Genomic DNA, 18810 nt, shown 5'->3' on the forward strand with positions numbered 1-18810 from the left:
CTCTGCGCCTTCCCCACCCTCCCTCCCTCCCTCTGCGCCTTCCCCACCCTCCCTCCCTCCCTCTGCGCCTTCCCCACCCTCCCTCCCTCCCTCTGCGCCTTCCCCACCCTCCCTCCCTCCCTCCCTCCCTCTGCGCCTTCCCCACCCTCCCTCTCTCCCTTTCTCTGCGCCTTCCCCACCCACCCTCCCTCCCTCCCTCCCTCTGCGCCTTCCCCACCCTCCCTCCCTCCCTCCCTCTGCGCCTTCCCCACCCTCCCTCCCTCCCTCCCTCTGCGCCTTCCCCACCCTCCCTCCCTCCCTCCCTCTGCGCCTTCCCCACCCTCCCTCCCTCCCTCCCTCTGCGCCTTCCCCACCCTCCCTCCCTCCCTCCCTCTGCGCCTTCCCCACCCTCCCTCCCTCCCTCCCTCTGCGCCTTCCCCACCCTCCCTCCCTCCCTCCCTCTGCGCCTTCCCCACCCTCCCTCCCTCCCTCCCTCCCTCTGCGCCTTCCCCACCCTCCCTCCCTCCCTCTGCGCCTTCCCCACCCTCCCTCCCTCCCTCTGCGCCTTCCCCACCCTCCCTCCCTCCCTCTGCGCCTTCCCCACCCTCCCTCCCTCCCTCTGCGCCTTCCCCACCCTCCCTCCCTCCCTCTGCGCCTTCCCCTCCCTCCCTCCCTCTGCGCCTTCCCCACCCTCCCTCCCTCTGCGCCTTCCCCACCCTCCCTCCCTCCCTCTGCGCCTTCCCCACCCTACCTCCCTCCCTCTGCGCCTTCCCCACCCTCCCTCCCTCTGCGCCTTCCCCACCCTCCCTCCCTCCCTCTGCGCCTTCCCCACCCTCCCTCCCTCCCTCTGCGCCTTCCCCACCCTCCCTCCCTCTGCGCCTTCCCCTCCCTCCCTCTGCGCCTTCCCCTCCCTCCCTCTGCGCCTTCCCCTCCCTCCCTCTGCGCCTTCCCCTCCCTCCCTCTGCGCCTTCCCCATCCTCCCTCCCTCCCTCTGCGCCTTCCCCACCCTCCCTCCCTCTGCGCCTTCCCCACCCTCCCTCCCTCCCTCTGCGCCTTCCCCACCCTCCCTCCCTCCCTCTGCGCCTTCCCCACCCTCCCTCCCTCCCTCTGCGCCTTCCCCGCCCTCCCTCCCTCCCTCTGCGCCTTCCCCGCCCTCCCTCCCTCCCTCTGCGCCTTCCCCGCCCTCCCTCCCTCCCTCTGCGCCTTCCCCGCCCTCCCTCCCTCCCTCTGCGCCTTCCCCGCCCTCCCTCCCTCCCTCTGCGCCTTCCCCGCCCTCCCTCCCTCCCTCTGCGCCTTCCCCGCCCTCCCTCCCTCCCTCTGCGCCTTCCCCGCCCTCCCTCCCTCCCTCTGCGCCTTCCCCGCCCTCCCTCCCTCCCTCTGCGCCTTCCCCGCCCTCCCTCCCTCCGCGCCTTCCCCGCCCTCCCTCCCTCTGCGCCTTCCCCGCCCTCCCTCCCTCTGCGCCTTCCCCGCCCTCCCTCCCTCTGCGCCTTCCCCGCCCTCCCTCCCTCTGCTCCTTCCCCGCCCTCCCTCCCTCTGCGCCTTCCCCGCCCTCCCTCCCTCCCTCTGCGCCTTCCCCGCCCTCCCTCCCTCCCTCTGCGCCTTCCCCGCCCTCCCTCCCTCCCTCTGCGCCTTCCCCGCCCTCCCTCCCTCTGCGCCTTCCCCGCCCTCCCTCCCTCCCTCTGCGCCTTCCCCGCCCTCCCTCCCTCCCTCTGCGCCTTCCCCGCCCTCCCTCCCTCCCTCCCTCCCTCTGCGCCTTCCCCACCCTCCCTCCCTCCCTCCCTCCCTCTGCGCCTTCCCCACCCTCCCTCCCTCCCTCTGCGCCTTCCCCACCCTCCCTCCCTCCCTCTGCGCCTTCCCCACCCTCCCTCCCTCCCTCCCTTCCCCGCCCTCCCTCCCTCCCTCTGCGCCTTCCCCGCCCTCCCTCCCTCTGCGCCTTCCCCGCCCTCCCTCCCTCTGCGCCTTCCCCGCCCTCCCTCCCTCCCTCTGCGCCTTCCCCGCCCTCCCTCCCTCCCTCTGCGCCTTCCCCGCCCTCCCTCCCTCCCTCCCTCCCTCTGCGCCTTCCCCACCCTCCCTCCCTCCCTCCCTCCCTCCCTCCCTCCCTCTGCGCCTTCCCCACCCTCCCTCCCTCTGCGCCTTCCCCACCCTCCCTCCCTCCCTCCCTCCCTCTGCGCCTTCCCCACCCTCCCTCCCTCTGCGCCTTCCCCACCCTCCCTCCCTCCCTCCCTCCGCGCCTTCCCCTCGCTCCCTCCCTCTGCGCCTTCCCCTCGCCCCCTCGCTCCCTCCCTCTGCGCCTTCCCCTCGCCCCCTCGCTCCCTCCCTCTGCGCCTTCCCCTCGCTCCCTCCCTCCCTCCCTCTGCGCCTTCCCCTCGCTCCCTCCCTCCCTCCATCCCTCTGCGCCTTCCCCTCGCTCCCTCCCTCTGCGCCTTCCCCACCCTCCCTCCCTCCCTCCCTCCCTCCCTCTGCGCCTTCCCCACCCTCCCTCCCTCCCTCCCTCCCTCCCTCTGCGCCTTCCCCACCCTCCCTCCCTCCCTCCCTCTGCGCCTTCCCCACCCTCCCTCCCTCCCTCCCTCTGCGCCTTCCCCACCCTCCCTCCCTCCCTCCCTCTGCGCCTTCCCCACCCTCCCTCCCTCCCTCTGCGCCTTCCCCACCCTCCCTCCCTCCCTCTGCGCCTTCCCCACCCTCCCTCCCTCCCTCTGCGCCTTCCCCACCCTCCCTCCCTCCCTCTGCGCCTTCCCCACCCTCCCTCCCTCCCTCTGCGCCTTCCCCACCCACCCTCCCTCCCTCCCTCTGCGCCTTCCCCACCCTCCCTCCCTCCCTCCCTCCCTCTGCGCCTTCCCCACCCTCCCTCCCTCCCTCCCTCTGCGCCTTCCCCTCCCTCCCTCCCTCCCTCTGCGCCTTCCCCACCCTCCCTCCCTCCCTCTGCGCCTTCCCCACCCTCCCTCCCTCCCTCTGCGCCTTCCCCACCCTCCCTCCCTCCCTCTGCGCCTTCCCCACCCTCCCTCCCTCTGCGCCTTCCCCACCCTCCCTCCCTCCCTCTGCGCCTTCCCCACCCTCCCTCCCTCCCTCTGCGCCTTCCCCACCCTCCCTCCCTCCCTCCCTCCCTCCCTCCCTCTGCGCCTTCCCCACCCTCCCTCCCTCTGCGCCTTCCCCACCCTCCCTCCCTCCCTCTGCGCCTTCCCCACCCTCCCTCCCTCCCTCTGCGCCTTCCCCACCCTCCCTCCCTCCCTCCCTCCCTCCCTCCCTCTGCGCCTTCCCCACCCTCCCTCCCTCCCTCCCTCCCTCTGCGCCTTCCCCACCCTCCCTCCCTCCCTCCCTCCCTCTGCGCCTTCCCCACCCTCCCTCCCTCCCTCCCTCTGCGCCTTCCCCACCCTCCCTCCCTCCCTCCCTCTGCGCCTTCCCCACCCTCCCTCCCTCCCTCCCTCTGCGCCTTCCCCACCCTCCCTCCCTCCCTCCCTCCCTCTGCGCCTTCCCCACCCTCCCTCCCTCCCTCCCTCTGCGCCTTCCCCACCCTCCCTCCCTCCCTCCCTCTGCGCCTTCCCCACCCTCCCTCCCTCCCTCCCTCCCTCTGCGCCTTCCCCACCCTCCCTCCCTCTGCGCCTTCCCCTCCCTCCCTCCCTCCCTCTGCGCCTTCCCCACCCTCCCTCCCTCTGCGCCTTCCCCACCCTCCCTCCCTCTGCGCCTTCCCCACCCTCCCTCCCTCTGCGCCTTCCCCACCCTCCCTCCCTCTGCGCCTTCCCCACCCTCCCTCCCTCTGCGCCTTCCCCTCCCTCCCTCCCTCCCTCTGCGCCTTCCCCACCCACCCACCCTCCCTCCCTCCGCGCCTTCCCCACCCACCCTCCCTCCCTCTGCGCCTTCCCCACCCACCCACCCTCCCTCCCTCTGCGCTTTCCCCACCCACCCACCCTCCCTCCCTCCCTCCCTCTGCGCCTTCCCCACCCACCCTCCCTCCCTCCCTCTGCGCCTTCCCCACCCTCCCTCCCTCCCTCTGCGCCTTCCCCACCCACCCTCCCTCCCTCCCTCCCTCCCTCTGCGCCTTCCCCACCCACCCACCCTCCCTCTGCGCCTTCCCCACCCACCCACCCTCCCTCTGCGCCTTCCCCACCCACCCACCCTCCCTCTGCGCCTTCCCCACCCACCCACCCTCCCTCTGCGCCTTCCCCACCCACCCACCCTCCCTCTGCGCCTTCCCCACCCACCCACCCTCCCTCTGCGCCTTCCCCACCCACCCACCCACCCTCTGCGCCTTCCCCACCCACCCACCCTCTGCGCCTTCCCCACCCACCCACCCACCCTCCCTCTGCGCCTTCCCCACCCACCCACCCTCCCTCTGCGCCTTCCCCACCCACCCACCCTCCCTCTGCGCCTTCCCCACCCACCCACCCTCCCTCTGCGCCTTCCCCACCCACCCACCCACCCTCCCTCTGCGCCTTCCCCACCCACCCACCCACCCTCCCTCTGCGCCTTCCCCACCCACCCACCCACCCTCCCTCTGCGCCTTCCCCACCCACCCACCCACCCTCCCTCTGCGCCTTCCCCACCCACCCACCCTCCCTCTGCGCCTTCCCCACCCACCCACCCTCCCTCTGCGCCTTCCCCACCCACCCTCCCTCCCTCTGCGCCTTCCCCACCCACCCTCCCTCCCTCTGCGCCTTCCCCACCCACCCTCCCTCCCTCTGCGCCTTCCCCACCCACCCTCCCTCCCTCTGCGCCTTCCCCACCCACCCTCCCTCCCTCTGCGCCTTCCCCACCCACCCTCCCTCCCTCTGCGCCTTCCCCACCCACCCACCCACCCTCCCTCCCTCTGCGCCTTCCCCACCCACCCTCCCTCCCTCCCTCCCTCTGCGCCTTCCCCACCCACCCACCCTCCCTCCCTCCCTCCCTCTGCGCCTTCCCCACCCACCCACCCTCCCTCCCTCCCTCTGCGCCTTCCCCACCCACCCACCCTCCCTCCCTCTGCGCCTTCCCCACCCACCCACCCTCCCTCCCTCCCTCTGCGCCTTCCCCACCCACCCACCCTCCCTCCCTCCCTCTGCGCCTTCCCCACCCACCCACCCACCCTCCCTCCCTCCCTCCCTCTGCGCCTTCCCCACCCTCCCTCCCTCCCTCCCTCTGCGCCTCCCCCTCCCTCCCTCTGCGCCTCCCCCTCCCTCCCTCTGCGCCTCCCCCTCCCTCCCTCCCTCCCTCTGCGCCTCCCCCTCCCTCCCTCCCTCTGCGCCTCCCCCTCCCTCCCTCCCTCTGCGCCTCCCCCTCCCTCCCTCCCTCTGCGCCTCCCCCTCCCTCCCTCCCTCTGCGCCTCCCCCTCCCTCCCTCCTTCTGCGCCTCCCCCTCCCTCCCTCCTTCTGCGCCTCCTTCTGCGCCTCCTTGTACGCCATCCGCCCCTCTCCCACCTCCACCCCCCGCCCCTTTCCCCCTCCCTTACCTCCCCCCCGCCTGCCCCTCCCTTACCTCCCCTCCGCCTGCCACTCCCTTACCTCCCCTCCGCCTGCCACTCCCTTACCTCCCGCCCCTTCCTCACCACCCCTCCCTCACCTCCCCTGCCCCTCCCTCCCCGCGTGTCATTCTGGTTTCTTTTCCAGTGTGTGGGGTTTCCTACAGAGAAGAAGGACTCCACCGCTCCCCCCCAAGTATTTCATTAAGGGCAGTGAGAAGATATTTTGCTGAGTGTATAATACCAGCAGAAGAGAGGGGGAAGAAGGAGAGGAGCAAGAGAGCGGGCGACGGGGTAAATACAGGAGCAGGGCAAATAGTGAGAGCAGGAGATGGGGGGTGGGGGGAGGACTTTCTTCTCTTGGACTTGTGGGGTTTATAATAAAATGTTTCTCTTGTTCCTCTCTTCAGGGCGGTCGGGTCGCAGGGACGAGAATGAGCCCCTTTGTCGGCTTCCTCCTGACACTTGATCCTCTGTTAATACTATTGGCAGTTAGCTCTTGTGTCAATACGACGTCTACAGATCAGTAGCGGACGCTCGGCACAGCTCACTCCTAAATGTTTCCAGGTGTTGGCGCCAGATTCTCTTAGGTGATGTTAGTGCAGGTGGTGATCCGTGATCTTGGAAGCTTCCGCCCCCCCCCCCCCTCCTTCACCCATCACCTGCCTACTGGGCGAGGGGGGGCTTCTGAAGGGAAACTTTTCTTTGGCTGATATTTCTCCTTCATGTCTAAGTAGACTTTCTTGATAGAAAGTTCAGGGAAAGTAAGAAAAATGGAGGGGATCCATCCTGCAGCACCTAGGCAACTCCCCCCAGCTGATGGATGTTGATGGTCTCCTTCCTTTACTGTTTCTATACATCTCTGTTCTGATGATTGGGTGGACCTTCCTGATATGGTATCAGTGCTGTGCTGTGTGCTCTCAGCAAATCAGATGTCTCCTCCGCCAGTTCTTCTTCCTAGTAACCCCACATATTATTACAGACATAGAGAGAAGCTGCATCCCCCTCCTCCCCTCTCACAGCATGCAGCTGCATCCCCCTCCTCCCCTCTCACAGCATGAAGCTGCATCCCTCTCCTCCCCTCTCATGGAATGCAGCTTCACAGACAGAGAGAAGCTGCATCTTGCTGCTCCTCCTCCCCCCCTCTCCTCCTCCTCCCCCCCCCTCTCCTCCTCCCCCCCCCTCTCCTCCTCCCCCCCCCTCTCCTCCTCCCCCCCTCTCCTCCTCCCCCCCTCTCCTCCTCCCCCCCTCTCCTCCCCCCCTCTCCTCCTCCCCCCCTCTCCTCCTCCCCCCCTCTCCTCCTCCTCCTCCTCCCCCCCTCTCCTCCTCCCCCCCTCTCCTCCCCCCCTCTCCTCCCCCCCTCTCCTCCTCCCCCCTCTCCTCCCCCCCTCTCCTCCTCCCCCCCTCTCCTCCTCCCCCCCTCTCCTCCCCCCCTCTCCTCCTCCCCCCCTCTCCTCCTCCCCCCCCTCTCCTCCTCCCCCCCCTCTCCTCCTCCCCCCCTCTCCTCCTCCCCCCCCTCTCCTCCTCCCCCCCCTCTCCTCCTCCCCCCCTCTCCTCCTCCCCCCCTCTCCTCCTCCTCTCCTCCTCCCCTCTCCTTCTCCCCCCCTCTCCTCCTCCCCTCCCCTCTCCTCCTCCCCTCTCCTTCTCCCCCCCCCGTCTCCTTCTCCCCCCGTCTCCTTCTCCCCCCGTCTCCTTCTCCCCCGTCTCCTTCTCCCCCGTCTCCTTCTCCCCCCCCTCTCCTTCTCCCCCCCCTCTCCTTCTCCCCCCCCCCTCTCCTCCTCCCCTCCCCTCTCCTCCTCCCCTCTCCTTCTCCCCCCCCCGTCTCCTTCTCCCCCCGTCTCCTTCTCCCCCCGTCTCCTTCTCCCCCCGTCTCCTTCTCCCCCGTCTCCTTCTCCCCCCGTCTCCTTCTCCCCCCCCTCTCCTTCTCCCCCCCCCTCTCCTTCTCGCCCCCCCCTCTCCTTCTCGCCCCCCCCTCTCCTTCTCGCCCCCCCTCTCCTTCTCGCCCCCCCCTCTCCTTCTCTCCCCCCCTCTCCTTCTCTCCCCCCCTCTCCTCCCCCCCTCTCCTTCTCCCCCCCTCTCCTTCTCCCCCCCTCTCCTTCTCCCCCCCTCTCCTTCTCCCCCCCTCTCCTTCTCCCCCCCCTCTCCTTCTCCCCCCCCTCTCCTTCTCCCCCCCCCTCTCCCCCCCCCTCTCCTTCTCCCCCCCCCCCTCTCCTTCTCCCCCCCCTCTCCTTCTCCCCCCCTCCCCCCCCTCTCCTTCTCCCCCCCCTCTCCTTCTCCCCCCCCTCTCCTTCTCCCCCCCCTCTCCTTCTCCCCCCCCTCTCCTTCTCCCCCCCCTCTCCTTCTCCCCCCCCCCTCTCCTTCTCCCCCCCCCCCCCCCTCTCCTTCTCCCCCCCCTCTCCTTCTCCCCCCCCTCTCCTTCTCCCCCCCCTCTCCTTCTCCCCCCCCCTCTCCTTCTCCCCCCCCTCTCCTTCTCTCCCCCCCTCTCCTTCTCTCCCCCCCTCTCCTTCTCTCCCCCCCTCTCCTTCTCTCCCCCCCTCTCCTTCTCTCCCCCCCTCTCCTTCTCCCCCCCCCTCTCCTTCTCCCCCCCCTCTCCTTCTCCCCCCCCTCTCCTTCTCCCCCCCCTCTCCTTCTCCCCCCCCCTCTCCTTCTCCCCCCCCCTCTCCTTCTCTCCCCCCCTCTCCTTCTCCCCCCCCCTCTCCTTCTCTCCCCCCCTCTCCTTCTCTCCCCCCCTCTCCTTCTCTCCCCCCCTCTCCTTCTCCCCCCCCCTCTCCCCCCCTCCCCCCCCTCTCCCCCCTCCTCTCCCCCCTCCCCCCCTCTCCCCCCTCCCCCCCTCTCCCTCCCCCCCCTCTCTCCTTCTCCCCCCCCCCCCCCCCCCCCCCCTCCTCCTCCCCCCCTCTCCTCCTCCCCCCCCTCTCCTCCTCCCCCCCCTCTCCTCCTCCCCCCCTCTCCTCCTCCCCCCCCTCTCCTCCTCCCCCCCTCTCCTCCTCCCCCCCCTCTCCTCCTCCCCCCCTCTCCTCCTCCCCCCCCTCTCCTCCTCCCCCCCCTCTCCTCCTCCCCCCCCCTCTCCTCCCCCCCCTCTCCTCCCCCCCCTCTCCTCCCCCCCCTCTCCTCCTCCCCCCCTCTCCTCCTCCCCCCCCTCTCCTCCTCCTCTCCTCCTCCCCCCCTCTCCTCCTCCTCTCCTCCTCCCCCCCCCTCTCCTCCTCCTCTCCTCCTCCTCCTCTCCTCCCCCCTCTCCTTCTCCCCCCCTCTCCTCCTCCCCTCCCCTCCTCCCCTCTCCTTCTCCCCCCCTCTCCTTCTCCCCCCCTCTCCTTCTCCCCTCCCCCCTCTCCTTCTCCCCCCCTCTCCTCCTCCCCTCCCCTCCTCCCCTCTCCTTCTCCCCCCCTCTCCTTCTCCCCCCCTCTCCTTCTCCCCCCCCCCCCCTCTCCTTCTCCCCCCCTCTCCTTCTCCCCCCCTCTCCTTCTCCCCCCCCTCTCCTTCTCCCCCCGTCTCCTTCTCCCCCGTCTCCTTCTCCCCCGTCTCCTTCTCCCCCCGTCTCCTTCTCCCCCGTCTCCTTCTCCCCCCCCCGTCTCCTTCTCCCCCCCCCTCTCCTTCTCCCCCCCCTCTCCTTCTCCCCCCCCTCTCCTTCTCCCCCCCCTCTCCTTCTCCCCCCCCTCTCCTTCTCCCCCCCCTCTCCTTCTCCCCCCCTCTCCTTCTCCCCCCCCTCTCCTTCTCCCCCCTCTCCTTCTCCCCCCCCTCTCCTTCTCCCCCCCCCTCTCCTTCTCCCCCCCCCCCTCTCCTTCTCCCCCCCCCTCTCCTTCTCCCCCCCCCCCCCTCTCCTTCTCCCCCCCTCTCCTTCTCCCCCCCTCTCCTTCTCCCCCCCTCTCCTTCTCCCCCCCCCTCTCCTTCTCCCCCCCCCTCTCCTTCTCCCCCCCCCCTCTCCTTCTCCCCCCCCCTCTCCTTCTCCCCCCCCCTCTCCTTCTTCCCCCCCCCCCCTCTCCTTCTCCCCCCCCCCCCCCCCCCTCTCCTTCTCCCCCCCCCCTCTCCTTCTCCCCCCTCTCCTTCTCCCCCCCTCTCCTTCTCCCCCCCCCCCCCTCTCCCCCCCTCTCCTTCTCCCCCCCTCTCCTTCTCCCCCCCCTCTCCTTCTCCCCCCCTCTCCTTCTCCCCCCCTCTCCTTCTCCCCCCCTCTCCTTCTCCCCCCCCTCTCCTTCTCCCCCCCCTCTCCTTCTCCCCCCCCCCTCTCCTTCTCCCCCCCCTCTCCTTCTCCCCCCCCTCTCCTTCTCCCCCCCTCTCCTTCTCCCCCCCCTCCTTCTCCCCCCCCCTCTCCTTCTCCCCCCCTCTCCTTCTCCCCCCCTCTCCTTCTCCCCCCCTCTCCTTCTCCCCCCCTCTCCTTCTCCCCCCCTCTCCTTCTCCCCCCCTCTCCTTCTCCCCACCTCTCCTTCTCCCCCCCTCTCCTTCTCCCCACCTCTCCTTCCTCTCCTTCTCCCCCCCCTCTCCTTCCTCTCCTTCTCCCCCTTCTCCTTCCTCTCCTTCTCCCCCTTCTCCTTCTCCCCCCTTCTCCCTTCTCCCCCCTTCTCCCTTCTCCCTCCCCCCCTTCTCCCCCCCTCTCCTCCTCCCTCCCCCCCTCTCCTCCTCCCTCCCCTCTCCTCCTCTCCTCCTTCTCCTCCTCTCCTCCTCCTCCCCTCCTCCCCCGGGATCCGACCCGGACGTCTGCAGGCGGCCTATAGTCTTCACTTTTGGCTCCTCCTACTTTACCAGCGGACAGGTTATAGCAGCACCTACTCTCTGGGTAGAATCTCCTGGAGACATCTCGTATTGCATTACATGAGGCCCTATGCTGCTGGGGCCCTGGGGTCTGCGGTGTGCCCTACAGGGTCCTCACAGTGTGTTGTGGACATTGCAGATTTTGACATCCTGAATTAACCCTGTTGTTCACAGTGACCACCCAGAATGCTTTGCTGCCTCCTCGATCTGGCGCTGTTGACTGCCGTTGGGCGACATTACTCGAGTGGCGGCTGTCAACGGCTTCTGCTGAGATGATCCCCGCTAAGGCTAATGTGTCGTTTATCAACAGTTCGGTCTTACGCTAATCAGTACTGTGTCCTACAGTCATTACGCACCCTAAAATATCTGCAATGATTGGAACACTCGTTTCTAGCGGGTATGTGATCTCTAAAGACCGATGGAAACAATGTTGCGATCATCTGCGCCTCATAGGAGTCTGCAGGAGTTACATTGTATCGGTCCCCCTAACTACCCCGGGATTGTTACATTGTACCCACTCATCTTGTATGCGGCAGCGGGTCACAAAGTTGCCTCTAGGTAGACGGGGGCGGGGCTCGTGTCCGTCTGTTTATATCTAATCGCTGCGGTAAATGGCAGTTTTATAAACACGTGAATTTTCGGCCGAGTTCGCAGAGTTTACTTTGGCTTCTTTTAGTAAATTCTCTCAAATGTAAACATCAGCCGCGCTGCTCATAAATCACTGCGTGACGTCACATTCTCAATTAGCTGCTCGCTACGTGCAGGACGGCTATTCCAAGGATACAAGCAGCGGAGACATCCTCTCCGGCGGCCGTGCTCTGTGTATTATTAGTCGCCATCATTGTTTAGGAGGGATCTTCCAATGATAGTTGTTGTCTTCACACAAAAGTATTTACCAACACGGTACCGCGAGCAGCTTGATTGTATGATGTCCACTCCGTCACGCCTGGAGAGTGTATGAGCCAGCTAGAGTGATCCAATTTTGACAAAATATGTAAACCCCTGAGAAGTGCCACGATCTGGTCTGGAGGTATAGAGTATGACCTCCTGTTATATCATCCTCTAGTCACCTCCAGAGCTGCACTCACTGTTCTGCTGTTACATCATGTCTTATCCTCCAGTGCTGCACTCACTGTTCTGCTGTTACATCCTGTCTTCTTCTCCAGTCACCTCCAGAGCTGCACTCACTCTTCTAGGACCTCTGTGCTTCCTGGTTTGCTGACTCCTGCCCTCTGCAGGCGGTCAATGCTGTATCGGGGCTCATACTTGTGATACCTCTTATCTTTCTATTCTATACCATTTTCAAGATCTCTGCTTGCTGCCAACGACAAACAAACAAATCCTTCAAACAAACTAAAATTTCTTACAGCTGAGGGATTGTTACAATGTCGGAACTGTGGAGGACGTGCACAGCGACGTTTCTGACTTTAACCCCTAATCTTACTCTATACAAATACACATAAGTGCAGCAGTCTTTCAGACTGCGCCACATTTATTGTGTTTCTTCGCATCACCTGGGGAAAGGGGAGTGGCCTAAATGCGATATCATGCTCCAGAGTTGTCATCCAGTGGAGCCGCTATGGTAAACTTGCAGATATTTAGGCCATCTCTAACCCAACCTGAACTCGTCCTACTCACACCACATCAGTCTGGTATCTTCATCGCTAGACACACTGTGACAACCCCTCAGATGCGACAGGACTACCATGTCTTGCTGTGCTCCCCGAGGGGCTGTTGGCGGGGACATGGTGGTCATTCTGAGGCCGGGGCATTCCAGACTAGACAAATATTTATAAATAATATGCGCAGTGACGGCGGGAGCGCGACCCTCCGATATGGGAACCCGCCTGTTGATGAGCTCTCTAACATTTTTTTCTGTCTGTGTCACCCCCAAAACATAGGGGACGCAGAGAGCGATCCTGACCCCTCAGTAACAGCAACTCCTCCAACAGTCTTGTCTTATCCTCCAGTCACCTCCAGAGCTGCAGACACTATTCTGCTGTTACATCCTGTCTTATCCTCCATAGTGAATAGTGACTGAAGGATAAGACAGGATCTACCAGCAGAATAGTGACTGCAGCTCTGGAGGTGACTGGAGTAGACACTGTGTACTAGCTGGTTCTCTGTGTATTCGTCCTGGAGGGTTTGTGACAATGTAGCAGGAATCTGTCGCTGCTTCTCTTTGTTTTTTTCGCAGCTGATAACGGCGCTGACTGCTCTATTTATTATTTTAATGGAAGGAATTTGCGCGGTGCTTCTTCCAGTGTTTACCACTGCGATGTCACCCAGCGAGGATGAGAGGAGCGGCGCGCTGACTTTACTCACCTATAAACAGTTCGCACTCGCGCCGACACCCTTCGCCGCGTTGATGGCGCTCAGTGCCGGCGTCGAGCCCCCTGTGTTTACCCCAGCTTACATTAACCATTTGCCAAGTCTTGGCTCACGCAGAGATGTGACTGGCGCTAACCCCCTGCACGCCGCACCCGCCACGCAAATGATGACGTCTGATAGACCAGACTATGATGTGGGGAGTAGTTGTCCTGGAACGTACTTGCAGGCTCGGGGGTGTTGTGTGCCGCTCGCTCCTGTGCTCCAGGAAACTAAATCTGCACCAGCAACGCACTTCTGATGTAAGTTATAGTAAATCTGTTGCAATGTGGGAGGCTCCACCCCTTCTACTAAGCCCCACCCACTGGAAGAGAACTGTAACATGTAAGGTTACAAAGAAGACATGCACCAAAGTTTTTGTGATGCATTCCTGTAGATGCTCTTCTGTAGGTTGCACTGTCCTGCGGAGGCGCTGTCCTGTCACTGGGCCATACAGTAGGGGGTGCTGTCCTGTCACTGCGCCGTCCTGGAGGTGATGCTATTCTGCAAATGGCACTGTCCTGTAGGTGGCGCTGTCCAGTCACTGGGCGGTCCTGTACGTGATGCTGTCCTAACACTGCACTGTCCAGTAGGTGGCGCAATCCTGTCACTGCACCGTCCTGTAGGTGGCACTGTCCTATCCTATCCTGTAGGTGGCGCTGTCCTGTCATTGGGTCGTCCTGTGGATGGCGCTGTCCTGTCACTGTGCCGTCCTGTAGGTGATGCACTTCTGCATCTGGCGCTGTTCTGTCACTAGGCCGTCTGATAGGTGGCGCTGTCCTGTCACTAGGCTGTCTGGTAGGTGGCCTTGTCCTGTCACTGCTCTGTCCTGAAGGTGGTGCTCTTCTGCGAGTGGAGCTGTCCTGTAGGTGGCACTGTCCTGTCACTGCGCCGTCTTGTAAGTTGTGCTGTGCTATCACTGCACTGTCCTGTAGGTGGTGCTCTTCTGCAAGTGGTGCCGTCCTGTTACTGAGCTGTCCTGTCACTGGGCCGTCATGTCACTGCATCGTCCTGTAGGTGGCGCTATCCTTTCACTGTGCTTTCCTGTTCGTGTCGCTGTCCTGTCACTGTGCCGTCCTGTAGGTGGCGCTGTCCTGTTACTCTGCCGTCCTGTAGGTTATGCACTGTCCAATAGGTGGCGCACTCCTGTCACTGCACCATCCTGTAGGCGGCACTGTTCTATTCTATCCTGTAGGTCAGTGGTCCCCAACCTTTTTGGCACCAGGGACCGACTTCAAGCAAGACCATTTTTACAAGGCCCAGCAGGGTTGGGCGGGACATGGGCGGGGCTTTGGTTATATGGGGCGGGGTTATGAAGGGGGTTGGAATTTAGTGCATTCTTATTTAATTATGACATTTAGAATGTCCTGGCAGTACACACATAGGGCAGTATATAATCTATCCCCCCTCAGTAATAGACAGCCCCCACCTCTCAGTAATTAGCAGCCCCTCCCCCTGTAATAACTAGCTCTCCCCCCAGTAATAAGTAGCCCCCCCTCAGTAATAACCATACCCCCAGGTCCACCCCCCCCCCGTAATAGGCAGGTCCCCCGCAGTAATAGGCAGGTCCCCCGCAGTAATAGGCAGGTCCCCCCCAGTAATAGGCAGCCCCCTTCCCAGTAATAAGCAGCCCCTTCCCCTGTAATAAGTAGCCCCCCCCAGTAATAAACAGCCCCCCCAGTAAGCAACCCCCCCAGTAATAAGCAGGTCCCCCCCCAGTAATAAGAAGTCCCCCCCCAGTAATAAGCAGCCCCCTAGTAGTAAGTAGCCCCCACCCCCCCAGTAATAACCAGCCCCCCCAGTAATAGGCAGCCTCTTCCCCCATAATATGCAGCCCCCACCCACCCCCCGTAATAGGCAGCCCCCCCATAATATGCAGCACCCCCACCAGTAATAGGCAGCCCCCCCCCAGTAATAGGCAGCCCCCCCCCCAGTAATACGCAGCCCCCCCAGTAATAAGCAGCCCCCCCAGTAGTAAGTAGCCTCCACCCCCCCAGTAATAGGCATCCCCTTCCCCTGTAATAGGCAGCCCCCCCCATAATATGCAGCCCCCACCCACCCCCCGTAATAGGCAGCCCCCCCATAATATGCAGCACCCCCACCAGTAATAGGCAGCCCCCCCCCAGTAATAGGCAGCCCCCCCCAGTAATACGCAGCCCCCCCAGTAATAAGCAGCCCCCCCAGTAGTAAGTAGCCTCCACCCCCCCAGTAATAGGCATCCCCTTCCCCTGTAATAGGCAGCCCCCCCCATAATATGCAGCACCCCCCCCCCCCCCGTAACAGGCAGCCCCCCCAGTAGTAAGTAGCCCCCACCCCCTCAGTAATAGGCAGCCCCCCCAGTAATAGGCAGCCCCTTCCCCTGTAATAGGTAGCCCCCACCCACCCCCCAGTAATAGGCAGCCCCGCGTAATAGACAGCCCCCCCATAATATGCAGCACCCCCCCCCCAGTAATAGGCAGCCCCCCGTAATAGGCAGCCCCCCGTAATAGGCAGCACCCCCCTCGTAATAGGAAGCCCCCCCCCCCAGTAGTAAGCAGCCCCCCAACCCATATACTTACCTCCTCCCTGCTGTCGTTCTCTGTCTGCTTGCCCTGACGTCGGCCCGGAACGCTTCCTCCCCGAGTCCTCTCTTGCAGAACTAATGAGCAGGGGACTCGGGGAGGAGAATCCTGGCTGCACAGACGTCAGTGTGCGCCGGGATCAGCGCGATTACCAACGGGGAGCTGCGGCGCCCCCGCTGGTAATCGCTTCAGTGGTGAGTGGCGTCCGCACGCCGCGGGCCACAAAACACAAGGCAGAGCAAAATTTCCTGGCGGTGCCGCGGACCGGCGCTAAACACCCAACGGCCCGGCCCTGGTCCGCGGCCCGGTGGTTGGGGACCCCTGCTGTAGGTGGCTCTCCCGTCAGTTTACCATTGTGTACGTGGTGCTCTTCTACAGGTGACGCTGTTCTGTCATTGGGTCGTTCTGTGGGTGGTGCTCTTCTGCGAGTGGAGCTGTCTTGTAGGTGGCGCTGTCCTGTCACTGCGCTTTCCTGTTGGTGGCGCGGTCCTGTCATTGCGCCATCTTGCAGGTTGTACTGTGTTGTCACTGGGCCGTCCTGTAGATGGTGCTGTCTTGTCTCTGCATCGTCCTGTAGGTTGCACTGTCCTGTCAATGTGTCGTCCTGTAGGTTGCCTTGTCCTGTCTCTGGGCACTCCTGTAGGTGGCTCTGTCCTGTCACTCAGCTGTCCGGTAGGTGGCGCGGTCCTGTTACTGGGCTGTCCTGTAGATGGCGCCATGCTGTCATTGGGCCATCCTGTAGGTGGCGCCTATTCGCAAAAGGCACTGTCCTGTCACTGGGCCATCCTATAGGTGGCGCTGTCCTGTCACTTGGCCTTCTTGTAGGTGGCACCGTCCAGTAGGTGGCGCTGTCCTGTCACTTGGCCGTCTTGTAGGTGGCGCTGTCCTGTCACTGGGCCATCCTGGAGGTGGCGCTGTCCTGTCACTGGGCCATCCTGGAGGTGGCGCTGTCCTGTCACTGGGCCATCCTGGAGGTGGCGCTGTCCTGTCACTGGGCCATCCTGGAGGTGGCGCTGTCCTGTCACTGGGCCATCCTGTAGGTGGCGCTGTCCTGTAACTTGGCCACCCTGTAAGTGGTGCTGTCCTGTCACTAGGCCGTCCTGTAGGTGGTGCTCTTCTGCAAATGGTGCTGTACTGTCACTAGGCTGTCCTGTAGATGGCGCTGTCCTTTCTCTGCCTCATCTTGTAGGTGGTGCTGTCCTGTCACTGGGCTGTTCTGTAGATGGCGCTGTCTTGTCTCTGCGTCATTCTGTTACTGCGCCGTCCTGTCACTGGGTTGTCCTGTAGGTGTGTCTGTCCTGTCACTGGGCCGTCTTGTGGGGGGCGGTGACCTGTCACTTGGCTGTCCTGTAGGTGGCGCCATCCTATCACTGGGCCGTCCAGTAGGTGGCGCTGTCCTGTCACTTGGCCGTCTTGTAGGTGGCGCTGTCCTGTCACTTGGCCGTCTTGTAGGTGGCGCTGGCCTGTCACTGGGCCGTCTTGGAGGTGGCGCTGTCCTGTCACTGGGCCATCCTGGAGGTGGCGCTGTCCTGTCACTGGGCCATCCTGGAGGTGGCGCTGTCCTGTCACTGGGCCATCCTGGAGGTGGCGCTCTTCTGCAAGTGGTACTGTTCTGTCACTGGGCCCTCAGGTAGGTGGCGCTGTCCTGTCACTGGGCCCTCGGGTAGGTGGCGCTGTCCTGTCACTGGGCCCTCGGGTAGGTGGCGCTGTTCTGTCACTGGGCCCTCGGGTAGGTGGCGCTGTTCTGTCACTGGGCCCTCGGGTAGGTGGCGCTGTCCTGTCACTGGGCCCTCGGGTAGGTGGCGCTGTCCTGTCACTGGGCCCTCGGGTAGGTGGCGCTGTCCTGTCACTGGGCCCTCGGGTAGGTGGCGCTGTCCTGTCACTGGGCCCTCGGGTAGGTGGCGCTGTCCTGTCAGTGAGCCCTCGGGTAGGTGGCGCTGTCCTGTCAGTGAGCCCTCGGGTAGGTGGCGCTGTCCTGTCACTGGGCCCTCGGGTAGGTGGCGCTGTTCTGTCACTGGGCCCTCGGGTAGGTGGCGCTGTTCTGTCACTGGGCCCTCGGGTAGGTGGCGCTGTCCTGTCACTGGGCCCTCGGGTAGGTGGCGCTGTCCTGTCAGTGAGCCCTCGGGTAGGTGGCGCTGTCCTGTCAGTGAGCCCTCGGGTAGGTGGCGCTGTCCTGTCAGTGAGCCACCCTGTAGCTGGTACTGTCCTGTCACTAGGCCATCCTGTAGGTGGTGCTCTTCTGGAAGTGGTGCTGTTCTGCCTCTGAGCCGTCCTGTAGATGGCACTGTCTTGTCTCTGCATCATCCTGTAGGTTGTGCTGAGCTATCAGTGGGCCGTTTTATAAGTTGTGCTGTGCTATCACTGTGCTGTCCCGTAGGTGGTGCTCTTCTGCAAGTAGTGCTGTCCTGATGCTTCGCAGCTCCTATCGGCGTTGCCTGTGTACTCGGAGTTCAGCGGTGGTTCAGTGAATCCTGCTGTCATTTAGTTAATGATTTCCTTCGGATATTAAATTGCGGCCACGGCTCTAGCGCTCTATGAAGTTAATTACACGCCAATTGATTAAATGTGAGCGACTGGTCTTTAACCGCTCAACTGCTGGGGATAGGACTGTGACAACGTGTCCCCCACCCCACTGCTTACACTCCCGCATCTGCAGTGACTGCAGGTGAATTGCGCACGTTGGGGGTTTTACTGCATGAGATGCACATTTTGGTTCCCTTGTATACAGTGGTGTTTCTGTGGCAACTCCAGAGCAAGCGTAATATTTCCGTAAACGGCAAGGATCAAAACAGAAAGTCTCATTGGTGTCATATAAAATCTACTGCTCGCTTTGTGTCCTCCCTGGTGGTGATATATGGGTTAATGCCACAGTGGCCGGGGGTGGGGGTGGGGGGTAAAGGGTACCTTAGAAGTCACATGTAGAGGATGTGGGTGAGCTGAATGTTCAGGGTAATTATGGGAGAGGTGACGCCTTCTTCTGGATACGCGCGATAGTCTGGACATTGGCGTAACTTCTGTACCTGACGCCCCCCCGCACTGTCCACAACCCTCCTACAATGATGTCTGCACTGTGCTGTGTGCTCTCAATCAGATGCATCCCTGCGTCTCTTCCCCTCTTACAGCATGCAGGCTAGCACCCAAAGAGAAAAAAAGTTGCACCCCCTCCTCCCCTCTCAAACCATGTAGTCCCTCATGCTCTACAGCTGCATCCCCCTCCTCCCCTCTCTCAGCATATAGTCTCATGCTCTACAGCTGCATCCCCCTCCTCCCCTCTCTCAGCATGTAGTCTCTCATGCTCTACAGGTGCATCCCCCTCCTCCCCTCTCTCAGCATATAGTCTCTCATGCTCTACAGGTGCATCCCCCTCCTCCCCTCTCTCAGCATATAGTCTCTCATGCTCTGCAGCTGCATCCCCCTCACCCCCTCTTTCAGCATATAGTCTCTCAAGCTCTACAGCTGCATCCCCCTCCTACCCTCTCTCAGCATGTAGTCTCTCATGCTCTACAGCTGCATCCCCCTCCTCCCCTCTCTCAGCATATAGTCTCTCATGCTCTACAGGTGCATCCCCCTCCTCCCCTCTCTCAGCATATAGTCTCTCATGCTCTACAGCTGCATCCCCCTCCTCCCCTCTCTCAGCATGTAGTCTCTCATGCTCTGCAGCTGCATCCCCCTCCTTCCCTCTCTCAGCATATAGTCTCTCATGCTCTGCAGCTGCATCCCCCTCACCCCCTCTTT

The 18810-nt window shown here is 63.7% G+C and overlaps 1 protein-coding gene across 3 annotated transcripts in view; it reads left to right on the plus strand.

The window, feature by feature from the left end:
* The window catches only part of PDE3A (phosphodiesterase 3A), a 142329-nt gene that overhangs the window by 69016 nt on the left and 54503 nt on the right, over positions 1-18810 (plus strand). The gene's annotated exons all lie outside the window — the stretch shown is intronic.

This window comes from Eleutherodactylus coqui, chromosome 2 (assembly GCF_035609145.1).
Source record: "Eleutherodactylus coqui strain aEleCoq1 chromosome 2, aEleCoq1.hap1, whole genome shotgun sequence".
NCBI lineage: Eukaryota > Metazoa > Chordata > Amphibia > Anura > Eleutherodactylidae > Eleutherodactylus > Eleutherodactylus coqui.